This window comes from Tupaia chinensis, unplaced genomic scaffold (assembly GCF_000334495.1).
Source record: "Tupaia chinensis unplaced genomic scaffold, TupChi_1.0 Scaffold148698_1, whole genome shotgun sequence".
In the NCBI taxonomy this organism is placed as follows: Eukaryota; Metazoa; Chordata; class Mammalia; order Scandentia; family Tupaiidae; genus Tupaia; species Tupaia belangeri.
This window is the reverse complement of record NW_006208547.1, coordinates 234,807-248,096: the sequence shown is the minus strand read 5'-3', so window position 1 is coordinate 248,096 and position 13,290 is coordinate 234,807. Positions and strand designations below refer to the sequence as shown.

Sequence of the window (13,290 nt, the reverse complement as noted above, 5' to 3'; positions counted from 1 at the left end):
ATTCTCTTTTCTTTTCTATCAACCTTGTTAGATTTTTGTCAACTTTATTAATTTGTCCAAAGAATTCTTTTCATTCCTCTATTTTTCTGTTTTGAATTTCATTGATTTGTGCTCTGATCTTTATTAATTTTTATTACTTGCTTGGGGTTTATTTGATCTTCTTGTCTAGGTTCTTGTAACAGGACCTTAGATAATAGGTTGTAAACTTTTCATTTTTTTAAAGAATTATTTTATTTTACTTTATTTGTTTATTTACTTATTTAAATTTGGCCAGAGATGAGAGAAAGAGAGAAAAAGAGAGAGAAGAAAGAAAGTGATAAAGCAAACCACCAGGTCCAGGACTCGAACCACAGTCAGCCACATGGGAGTCCAGCACCTTAACCACCATACCACCTGCAGGCCCCTCTTTTCATTTTTAAAGAAATTTTCTGAAGAGCTCATATACTGAGGGTAGGGGTAGAAAGGAGAGGGTAGAGAGAAAAAAAAAAGTGAGAAAATAAACTTCATGAGGGATTGAAATGCCATGATCCCTTCTCCATTTCTCTCTCTTTTGGGTATTTTGGGCACTCGTGCACATGTGTTTGGCATGTTTTTCAATCCACAAGGTCTGAGAATTGAACTCTGGGGCTGACCGTGTGTAATCCAGCTGTCTTATCCACCATGTCACTGGCTGGCCCTACTTTTCCTCTTTTCTAATGTATAGAGTACAAGCTGCAAATATTTCCTCTTCACTGCTTTAGTTTTGTCCAAATACTGTGTGTTCAAATTTGGATACAATGCATTTTCATTTTCATGTTTTATTTTTTTATTTCCCTTGAAGCTTCAATTTAACTGAATGGATTGTTTATAACTGTGCTATTTAGTTTCCATGTGGGAAATATAAATTTTCATTTTTGTGTTCCTGATTTTTAGTTGATTCCATTGTGATCAGAAAATGTACTTTGTCTGATTTAAATATTCTTTACTTGTTGAGACTTTGTAATGGTCTATGGTTTATTTGGGTATCTGTTCCATCCGCACTTGAAAAGAACGTGTATGCTACTGTTTGGTGGTATTCCTTAAATACGTTGTAGACCCTTTGGTTGATGGTGATGTTAAATTCTTCTATATTCTTGATCTTTTTCTATCTGTGCTATCAGTTTTTGAGAAAAGGGAGTTCAAATCTGCAAATATATTTTTCCAAAGTCTTCCACATAAATTTCATTTGTGTTCATTACATACACATTTAGAATTGCTATATTTTATCATTATAGAATGTATATTTTAAGGGGCCAGCAGTTAGCATAATGGCAATGTCGCTGAACTCCCATGTAGTCGACCACAGTTCGAGTCCCGGACCTGGCGGCTTAAACTCATGCCGGGCTTGAGTGCGTGCATGCCCAAGATCCTGAGAGGAGAATGGAAGAGAAGAGATTGCTGTGTGGCCATCTCCCCCTGGGGGGTGATTTCTCACTTTCTATCTCTCTGTCTGTCTCTGTCTTTCTGGTGAGCGCACGTGCCCTATAGCAAAAACCTCTCAAAAAAAAAAAAAAAAGAAGGTATATTTTAATTTCACATAATTTTCATTTTTTTTTATTACATACACATTTAGGATTGCTGTTTTATCATTATAAGATGTATGTCTTTGTGTTTCTTCGCTTTGAAGTCTACTCTTTCTTTTCTTTTCAATGGTGAGTGCATGTATGCACTCACCAGAGAAAGGCAGAAACAAAGATGGAGAGGGAGAAAGCACCCTTCAATGGGGCATGGTCACTCCACAATCTGGTGTCCTCTGTCTTTCCAACCTGTCAGGATTTGGGATACCCATATGCATGTGCCTGGGGTGTTTTTCAAGCTGTCCAATCCAGGACTCCAACAGTGCAGTCGGCCATGTCGGCTCTGGCTTCCCTTAACCACTAGGTGAAAGGACACCCCCTCTGATGTCTACGTATCTGATACTAATATGGCTACTGCTGGTTTCCATTCATTAAGGCTTTCATGATGTATGAAACATCCTCTTACTTTCAAACTGCTTTTATTTTGATGTGATTATATTTGAAGTGACATTTTTGTAGATAGCACATAGTAGGGTCATTAAAAATAAACTTTATTTTTTTATAATATTTTAGATTCCTAAAAAGCAGAAAATTTTTAAAAAGTTCAGAGAGTTCCTGTATAACTCTTGACCCCTAACTCACAACCTCCTTACTACTAATAGTAAGTAGTACCATTCTGCACCAGAATGGTACATTTATTAAAAATGGTAAACATTAGCACCCAATTATTGTCAACCAAAGTCCAAGTATGTTAGGATTCACTCCTGGTGTACATTCTATGGATTTAGACAAATTTATTCATTTTAGTACCATACATAATAGTGTCACTGTCCTAAGAATCTTCTGTGCTTTCATCCCACCTCACCCACCCGATAACCTTTGGCAGCCACTGATCTTTTACTGTGTCCATAGTGTTGCCTCTTCCAGAATGTCATATATCTGGGATCATGGAGTATGCAGTCTTTTCAAACTGGCTTTTTCCACTTAGTAGTATGCATTTAGGTTTTCTCTATGTCTTTTCATGGCTTGATAATTCATTTCTTTTTAGCTCCAAATACTATTCCATTGTATGGATGTATCACAGTTTATCCATTCGCCTATTCTAGGACATATTAATTGCATTCTAGTTTTGACAATTGTGATTAAAGATCCTATAAACATCCATATGCGTGTTTGGGGTCAGCAAACGTTTTCATCTCTTTCAAATAAATCTCAAGAATCATGATAATTGGATGATGTGGCAAGAGTATTTAATTTGTAGGAAACTACCACACTACATTACAAAGTGCCTGTACCAGTTTTTCTTCCAACTAGCAATGAACGAGAGTTTCTGTTGCTTCACATTTTGCCATCATTGGTGTTATCAGTATTTTGGGTTTTGATCATTCTAATAGATGTTTAGTAGTAGCTCATTGTTTTTTATTATGCAGTTCCCTGTGATATAGATCTTATCTTCACATGTTTATTTGCCATCTGTTTATCTTCTTTGGTGGGTGTATGTTGTTTTGTTGCCCATTTCTAAATCAGGTTGTTCATTTCTTCCTGGTGAATTTTAAAAGTTCTTTGTATATGTTGAATTACAGTCCTTTGGTAAATGTCTTTTGCAAATATTTCCTCCTAGTCTGTAGCTCATGTTCTCATTTTTTCAACAGTACCTTTTGCAAAGCAGAAGGATTTTTGTTTAATGAAGTTCACTTGTCATTTCACCAGTCATGCCTTTGGTGTTGTATTTTAAAAATCTTTGCCAAATCCAAGTTCATCTTTATTTTGTCCTTCTTCTAGTTTTATAGTTTTGCATCTTGCATTTAGATCTGTAATCTTTTTTACTAAATTTTTTGGGAATGGCATATCATTTGTTTGGTACATTTTCTCAGTCATTGTTTTTTTCAGTTGTGCCAGCACCATTTGCTGAAAAGACTGTCTTGCCACCATCGTATTGCCGTTGTGTTTGTTTCAAGGATGGGTTGACTATATCTATATGGGTGATGTACTGACCTATAGTTCTGTCTATTCCTTCAACGATATCTCACTGTCTTGTTAACTGGAGCTTCAGAGTAAATCTTGAAGTTGGCCAGTAATAATCTGACAACTTTGTTCTTCCTTGAGAAGAACATTCAGGTCCTTTTGTCTTTCCTTATAAATTGTAGAATCAATTTGACAATGTCCACAAAGGAAATTTCTGAGATTTGAATTGAAATTTTATTGAATGGAAAGATTAACTTCAGAAGAACCAAAATCATGACCATAAATAGAATACTCCTTAATTTATTTAATTCTTACTATATTTATTTTATGAGTTGGGTCATGTTTTTTTTAAATTTATCCTTCTAAGCTCTGTCTTTTAATTGGTCTATTTATTTGATTTATGTTTAATGCAGTTATTGATATATTTGGGAATTCGTTTGCTGTTTGTTTTCTGTTTGTTTCCTTTGTTTTTGTTTTTTTTACTTAATGAAAAAAATTTAGACATATAAATTTTTACCATGTTCTTTTTTTTTCCATTATGTGGCAGTGTTTCTTATTGCTTCTTTTCTGTCTGTTTCAAGAAAAAAAAAAAAAAGAAACAAACAAAAAAAAAAAAACTTTTTCACACACTTTTTGTGGGAACAAGTCTTCTAATGACAAATACTTTTATTTTCCCTTTGTGCTAGTGGAAAAAATTCTTAAGAATGTTCTGGTTCTCTCCTCATTCTTGATGTGTATTCCCAATTGATGTAAGAGTCTGGATTAATGGTACTTTTCTTTCAGCACTTGAAAAATATGATGACATTTCCTTCTAATCTTTTAATTAGAAATCCACCACCATTTGAGCTACTTTCCCCTATAAGATGTATCTCTCCTGCTGATTTCAAGGTTTTGTTTGTTTGTGGGTTTGTTTTTTTTTTTTGTCTTTATTAATAGTTTTGATAAGCTGGTGTGCCTTTGCATAAACCTTTTCAGTTTATTTTATTTTAAAGATTCAGCTTGATTCTTCAGGTTTATGCTTTTACCAAACTTTGGAAGTATTAAACTATTATTTCTTCTGATATATATGTATTTTTTTTTTGAGAGAGAGGCTTTTTGCTATAGGGCACATGCACTTGTCAGAGAGACAGAAAGTGATAAATCGCCCTCCCCCCTCCAGGGGGATGGCCGTGTTGCAATCCCGTTTTCCTCCACTCTTCTCTCGGAATCATAGGCATGCACACACATGTGTCCAGTGTAAGTTTTAAGCCACTGGGTTCAGAATTTGAACCACAGTCTACTGCGTGGGAGTTCAGAGACATAACCATTATGCTCTCTGCTCATCCCTCTTCTAAGGTTTTGTTTTAATCCCATAGGTCGATGCTTTCTTTCTTTTCTTTTCTGCTTTTTTTATTTTTCTTTCTATTTTTCTTTCATTATTATTTCCCTGTTGTTAAGGTTGGGTAATTTCTACCGCTGTGTCTTTAAGTTCATTGATTAATTCTTCCCTCTCTCTTCATCTGCTGTTTAAGCCATCCATTTAGTTTTATTTCTGCTACTATATTTTTTGTTCAAGAATATTCATTTGATTAATCTATAAATATTTTTATGCTATGACCCTCTATTTTTTCATTTATTTTAGGTGTGTTTATAGTTGTCTCTTGAAGCCTTTTTCTGTGATGGCTCTTTTAAACTCTTTGCCAAGTAGTCTAACATTTTTGTTATGTGAGTGTTGACATCTATTGGTTTTCTCTTTTCTTTTTTCATTCAATTTCCTTACTAGTCTTCATATGATAAGTAAATTTTTATTTATTCCAACATTGGTACTTTTTAAATTAGATTATACATCTTATTTAAATTTCTGGTTTAGTTGGCATCTTCTGACACCAGATGGGAAGATGACATCACCTTGATACTGCCAATTGGAGCTAGAAGTCTAGATTTCTCATGAATTTCCATTAACATCCATTTGGAAACTTATTACTGCTGGGTATGTGTGGGAATTCTCTTTTCCTACTTGGCCTCCACTGGCTGGGATAGGTTGTAGTGCACTGGCCTCCACTAATACCATGGGCGAGGTGTGACCTCCTTACTACTGGGAAATAGTAAAAATTTTTACTCTCCACTGGGCCATCTCTGAAACCACTCCAGTAGAAAAGAAGACTTCCATTCTCACCTGACTTCATTATTGGTAGGTCATAATAAAAGTTTATGCCACTCATAGATACCAACACCATGGGAAAGGAGGTAGGGCTCATGACTGCCAGATAATTCCAGAGTGGTGGGGTTTCAAGCACCCTACTACAACCTTGAATGCTGCAAACCTAGGCCCCTACTTCCTTTTACTGGCATGGGGGGATGAGTGCCATATTTCTTTCTGTGGTTTTGGCTGGAAGAGTTTCTTCTTAAAAGTTTTCTATCTTGCTAGTCTGTGTCTTTCTAGGTTGTTTTATGATGAACAAGTTTTAGTAAGGGCATCATGGGTCTGTGCATCTTGGTATTTCTTGGATGTGGCTTTTTAAGCCTCTAGGCTAAGATATATAAGACAAAAAGGAAATCCAGGGAATTCACTACTCTGTTGCACTTTGCTCCCACAGCTCCATCTTGGACTGCTTTCTTTTCTCAAACTTTCAGGGTTTTCTTACATTTATTTATATATAATGCCAAGGTTCATAGGTATAATTAATGGGAAGAATTGATAAAAGTACATCTACACTGTCTTTCTAAAAGAAGAAGTCTGCCTCTTTACATTCCTTTGATGTACACCATTGTAATTGCAATTCTCATTTATCATTAACCATCAACCTGGGAACTACAGGCTTGTGTGAGGTTCAAATTAGCTCTACAATATTGGGAAATCAAGGCTAGTTGAAGAAAACAAGAAATACGGTACTCTGGCCTGTTCCCTTCAGGGCAGAATTTACCACGTAAGTTCTCTCTATTTTTTTCTCTAATTAATTTGATATGGAGACATCAGCAGTTCTGATAGCAAAGCATATCTTTATCTAAAGAATCTCTTCTTACACAGACTTATGAGGTATGCTCCCAAGGCTTCCCATTGTTAGATTTGTGAAAGAAAAATTCCTTCCTCCCCACTTTCATGAACCTTGGCACCTGAAAAATGAGACCTCTCTATCAAGCTACAATATTACTTTTGGTGGGTGTATTGACACTGCACAGCACCAGAAGGTAGCTTGCTCCCCATGCTGGCAGTTCTATAAAGGTAAAATGTGGGGCTATTCAGCATCTTTGTTCTGAGGAGTGGAACAGACAGACAAGATCATCTTCTGTACTTAAAATCATGCTCAAATGCAACTTGAAGTCTAGGTGGTCACGTCAGAAAGAAGCCTCTCTTTAGAAATGCTTCGTCTCTCAAAGGAGAAACAGGTTCACCATTTGAGAGATTTATGAGAACACAGAAGTAAGGAAGGGTTTTTAACAGCCTCTCCATCTGAGAAATATGGACCTCAAACTTATCAAAACTCAATGAAGCAAATTGGACTCACTCAGGCTAATACTTATGTGAAATCTTGATTGTCTCAGTTTTACATCATTTGATTTTTAAAAATCATATTTAAAAGATTTCAATATTCATTCCCTATCACTGATTTGAGTAGAACACTCCCCTTTCCATTTATTCAGTTTCATTAACTTTCTGTTCTTCACAATTGAGGTAAATGAACTTGATAATTATAATTCTTTCTCCTCACAAGCTTGTCCCCTTTTTAAAATGTTAAACTAATATATTTTATTAATATTATTTTATACATTCAATTGCTATACATCATTTAGCTTGTATAGAGAATTTACCCAAAATGAAATATACCTCAGATGAGCCAGTTGAGGATATTGCACACATCATCAACAACAATAATAAACTATTTCTGTGTCCCTTTCTTTCTTGGAATTAATAAATAGCAGTTATCACCAAGACTTTATTATTCAAGTACATTAGAGAACATTATTATTTTATTGTTTATCCTTTCATTTAATTGGCTAGTTTTATTTATTTGTTTGTTTGTTTTATTGAAATTTATTGTCACAGTAGCATAAAACACTATGCTCAAGAGGTTTAGTTGAGATGACAATAGACTATGTAAAGGATATCTGCAATTCTGTACATCTAAATAGTTAAGTAATGAATTGAAATGACTGACACTGTGACACCATAATAATGAATTCATTAGTCTCAAAATAATTTGCAGATCACTTGTATAATATGTAAATCCTTCTTCTGTATATTTACAATCTCTCCTTTTCTAATTTTCCTTTCTCTACATATCTTTTCATGAGTATATCCTATGTTTATATCCATAATCTTCATTTTACTTTGTCAGAGGGCATGTGCATGTACCAGAGAGCAACATAAAGAAAGAGGATGATGAAGAACTCACCTCCAAATGGGGCATGGTAATGCCACAATTTCTTCTCCATTTCTCCTTCCTGTACAGATTTTAGAAATGCATGCATAAGGGCCTGGTGTATTTTTCAAGTTACCAGGACCAGAATTCAAACTTTGTGGTCAGTGTGTGAGATCCCAGTCCGCTAACCACTAGGCAATTGGAGTGACCCAGCATACACAATCTTTAAGAAGAAATGAAAAGCAATCAATTGTGGCAAACTCTGTACATCCTAGATGGAAAGTTTGTGCATAAAGAAAGAAGTAAAAAGACGCTATCCATCTCTTTTTCGAAATTCACCAAAATAGAGAACATACTGTTGGCATTAGCAAGAAGTCTAAACTAAATGACTTAATATAGAACTGCAAGGGACCAGCAGTTGGCGTAATGGTTGTGTTGCTGGATTCCTATGTAGTCGGCTGCAGTTTGAGTTCCGGACCCAGAGGCTTAAACTCACACTGGGCATGTCTGCATATATGCCCAGGATCCTGAGAAGAGAATGGAGGAAAACATTTTGTGGTGTGGCCATGCCCCTGGGGGGCAATTTCTCGCTTTCTGTCTCCCTGTCTCTGTCTTTGTGGTGAGCGCATGTGCCCAATAGCAAAACCCTCTCCAAAAATAAATAAATAAATTAGATATAAATATAATATATATATAAATTATATATATATATGTATATATATAATTGCACATCTGGGAAGAGTAATCAAGAATCAGTGAAGATAATCTCCCAAAATAAAAATGCTACCCCAATAGTTCATGAATTCTGTCAAAATATCACATTAAAGCTATAGACCTGTCAGTGTAGAACACTCTCATTAAAGAAATGTAGTTTTTTTCAATCAGCAGAAAATACAGGAAAAATACTGAATAACAGAAAAAGAAAATAACGGTTAACTTTTTAGTTTTGATTTGATGTAAAAGCCAGGTATTGAAAATAGCACAATGATACTACTATGTATATTTAAGAGGTTAGACCTTTGGTTTCAACTTTAATATGTAGAGTTTAGAAGTTGTCATTCCTACCTCACCATAACAGAAAAGCTAAAGACACTGAAAATTAATTTTTCCAGACTCTTCAGAGAATTGAGATCATGAGCCAAACTGCTTCCCAAATATCTGAACAGATAACTGCATACAGGAAGCAAAGATCAGTTTAGGATTTTCAGGAGTGCCTGGAGCCTCCTTACACATGAGCCAGAGAACAAAATTAAAAAGAAAAAGAAAAAGAAGGAGAAAAGGAGAAGAAGAAAAAAACAGTAGAGGAAATTGACATCTCTGACACCTATAGCAACAGCAAACATTAAATGCAGCCAAATGCTTAGCCAGATTAACATAAAACTTCACAGGAAAGGCCTAATTACCTCAGTTCCCATGACCTCATATGTCATTTCTGGTGTTTAAGAAAAAATTATAGGGCATATAAAAGGGCACTGAACAAACAAGCCTGAAGAGAAAGCAAACATCAGAATGGGACCAAAGCACAGATTTTGAAATTGTCACATAAAGAATATGCAATAAGTATAATTAATATGCTAAAGGCTCTAATGAAAGGTGTAGACAAAAATGTAATGTAGCGGAGAAATAAAACCTTTCATAAGTTAAAACAGCAATGAGATACTACTGCATATCTACTAAGATAGTCAAAAATTAGAACACTTACAACATGAATGCTGGTAAGATGAGCAACTCTCACTGATCACTGGTAGGAATGCAAAATGGTACAGCAACTTTGAAAGATATTTTGATAGTTTCTTATGAAACTAAACATATTCTTACTGTTAGATCCAGCAATTTCACTCACTGGTATTTACTTAAAAGAAAACATGTTCATGGAAAATCTTCCACATGAATGTTTATATAGCTTTATTTGTAATTGCCCAGGAAGCAACCCAGATGATCTTTAACAGACGAATGGTTAAATAATCTGTGATACATCTAAACAATGAAATACTATATAGTGCTAAAAAATAATGTGCTATTAAACAGTGAAAAAACATGGAAGAAATGTGCATTACTGAGTGAAAGAAGTCAATCTACAAATGCTATGTTCTGTGGGGTTTCAGCTGTATTACATTCTGAAAAAAGAATAACTGTAGAAACAGTGAAAAGATAGGTAGTTCTAGGAGAGAGATTGGGGAAGAAATGAATAGGCTGGGCACAGAGGGTATTTAGGATAGTTAAACCATTCTATATGATACTATAATGGTAGAACCATATCATAATGCATTTGTCAAAATTCATAAATTCTATACTCCCAGAGTGAACTCTAATGTAAACTACACACTTTTGGCAATATTGATGTGTTAATGAAGGTTCAATTGTAACAAATGTACCACTCTTGGACAGGATGGTGATGGTTAGAAGGTTATGCAACTGAAAAAGTGGAGAGTATATAGGAATTCTATGTACATTCTGCTCAATTTTGCTGATAACTTAAAACATCTTCTTGTGGGCTCTCTGCTCCTCCCCAATCAACCGACAGCTGCATCTTCTCGTGCAGTGCCAGCTGTGTCCCAAACACACAATTGTGATGGTTGGAGTAAAACAATTTGGCTATATTGGGTACCTGGTCACCAGGGCTGCCTTTAACTCTGGCAAAGTGGAAGTCATAGCTATCAGTAACCCCTTCATTGACTTGAACTACATGGTCTACATGTTCCAGTATGATGGCAAGTTCAATGGTATTGTCAAGGCTGAGAACGGGAAACTTGTCATCAATGGGAAACCCATCACTCTCTTGCAGAAACAAGATCTGGTCAACATCAAATGGAGTAATGCTGGTGCTGAGTATGTTGTGGAATCAATCCACCATGGAGAAGGCTGGGGCTCACGTGAAGGGTGAGGCCAAAAGGGTTATCATCTCTGCCCCTTCTGCTGAGGCCCCCATATTTGTGATAGGTGTAAACCACAGGAAGTAAAACAACTCCCTGAAGATTGTCAGCAATGCCTTCTGCATCACCCACTGCTTGATCGCCCAGCCAAGGTCATTCACGACAACATCGGCATTGTGGAGGGATTCATGACCACAGTCTATGCCACCACTGGCATCCAGAAGACCATGGACAGCTCCTCAGGGAAGCTGTGGCGTGATGGCTGTGGGGCTGCTCAGAACATCATCCCAGCATCGACCGGCACTGCCAAGGCCTTGGGCAAGGTCATTCCAGAACTGAACAGGAATCTCACAGTCATGGCCATCCATGTCCCAACCCCACATGTCAGTCGTGGACCTGACCTGCCACCTGGAGAAAGCTGCCAAACACAATGACATCAAGAAGGTGGTGAAGCAGGTGTCACGAGGCTCCCTGAATGGCATCTTGGGCTACACCAGGTTGTTTCCTGCAACTTCAACAGTGACACCCACTTCTCCACCTTTGATGCTGGAGCTGGTGTCACCCTCAGTGACCACATTGTCAAGCTCATTTTCTGGTATGACTATGAATTTGGTTACAGCATTAGGATGGTGGACCTCATGGTCCATATGGCCTCCAAGGAGTAGAACTCCTGGGCTATCAGCCCCAGCAAGAACACAGTAAGAGAAATCCTTAGCCGCTGGGGAGGTCCAGCTCCCACACAGTCTCCACCACAATGAGAAGCTTCTCTTCTTGACACAGTTTCTATATAAGACCCCCTGGAAAAGGGAAAGGTCTCAGAGAGCCCTTTCTTGTCATGAACCATCAATAAGCTGTACCAAAAAAAAACTTGTGAACATAAACTTTTATTTTTCTGCTCAAAAAATTAAGTCTATTAAATGTTTTTCAGAGAGACATTTATTCAGAAACTTAGTCTATATTAGGAAAGAAGGAGTGTCACAGAATGAATAAAGGTGAAGATAAGTGTTCTGTAATTTATTTTTGTTCTTACTCTATCTAATAGAAAGTTGTTCAAAGTAATAATAGTAACAACATATTGGATGATTGTACTATGTAGATCTGTATAATAAATGACAGTAATTTTATAAGGAACAGGAAGTAGAAATCAGAAAACTGATAGATAGATTCACTACCTACAAAGCCTTACAAAGTAATTTGAAAATGTACTTAAATTAGTTGTAAATGTACATTGCAAAATCTAGTGCAACCACTAAAAATTTTTTTTAAGAAATATAATTGTGTGGGAACCAGCAGTTAGCGTAATGGCTATGTCGCTGGACTCCCACATAGTCAACTGCGGTTCGCGTCCCGGACCCGGGGGCTTAAAACTCATGCCAGGCACATGTGCGTGCATGCCCAGGATCCCGAGAGGAGAATGGAGAAGGGATTGTGGCATGACCATCCCCCCTGGGGGGTGATTTCTCGCTTTCTGTCTCTATGTCTCTTTCTGTCTGTCTGGCGAGCGCACGCACCCTATAGCGAAAACATCTCCAAACAAATATATAAATAAATAAAAATTTTTTAAAAAGAAATATAATTGTGTAACAGTGAATAATACTCCTACACTAGAAGGTCTAAAGTTAAGTTTTCATAGCTTTATTATCTAGAGAAATAAGGTAATGGGTATGCTAATTACCTGATTTGATCATTACACATTCCATTATTGTGCTGGAAATCACATTGTACCACCATAAATATATATAATTATTATACATGAATCAAAAAATACTACAAAAAGGAAACGTTAGAGAATGGCAAGATATGGCCATAGCTCAAGCTGCCAAGAGCTTCTACTTCTAGATGTCATAGTAGCTGCGCTTCCAAATCCCAAAGAGGTCTGTATGAACCCACAGATGTACATTAGTAATTAATCTAAGGACCACCAGGCATCAGCATCATGGCTACCGGATAAACACTTGGGCTGAATTCTCCATTCCAGGAGCAAATGAATGACATGTCAACATCTACTTCCTTTCTCTGTATTGTGTTCAACCTAAAAACTCCAAATGAGAGGCGATAACTGGACTAACATAACTGAGGGCATTCAGAGAATTGAATGACTGCATTGAGGTAGACTGAGGTTCCTTCCCGATAATAAATGTAAATATCCATCTGTGGAGAGATGAGAGCAGTACCATGGGTACTCTTCAGGTTCCTTTTTAAATTCTGATCTATAAGGCATAATGCCCAGAGATTTGCTTTATCTGGTCTGAGAAACTGGTGTGAATAAAGACCATCCCAGCAGATGCTCATGCAAGTTTGGAAGCCATGTTAAAAGAGATTGGTAAACAACTTAGGTGATTTCTGTAAGTAAGATAATTGGAAAAGCAATATACGACTCACGGTATCATCTGTGGGGATTTACCCACTTATATAATAAATACAAGGTGAGCAGCAGAAAGAAACACCAGATCAACTGGTAAAATTTCACATAGTATTAAATAATAAAGTGGGCCAGCCCCACAGCAAAGCAACTGGGCACAGTGCATGAAGAACTGGATCACACATAACAGACTGTCTTTCAAATCCTTGTCCCCA

General features: G+C 36.6%; 1 pseudogene; it reads left to right on the top strand.

The window, feature by feature from the left end:
- The first annotated feature begins 10,412 nt into the window (after positions 1–10,412).
- On the top strand, positions 10,413–11,378 carry LOC102484086 (glyceraldehyde-3-phosphate dehydrogenase pseudogene; annotated as a pseudogene).
- The last annotated feature ends 1,912 nt before the right edge of the window (positions 11,379–13,290 follow it).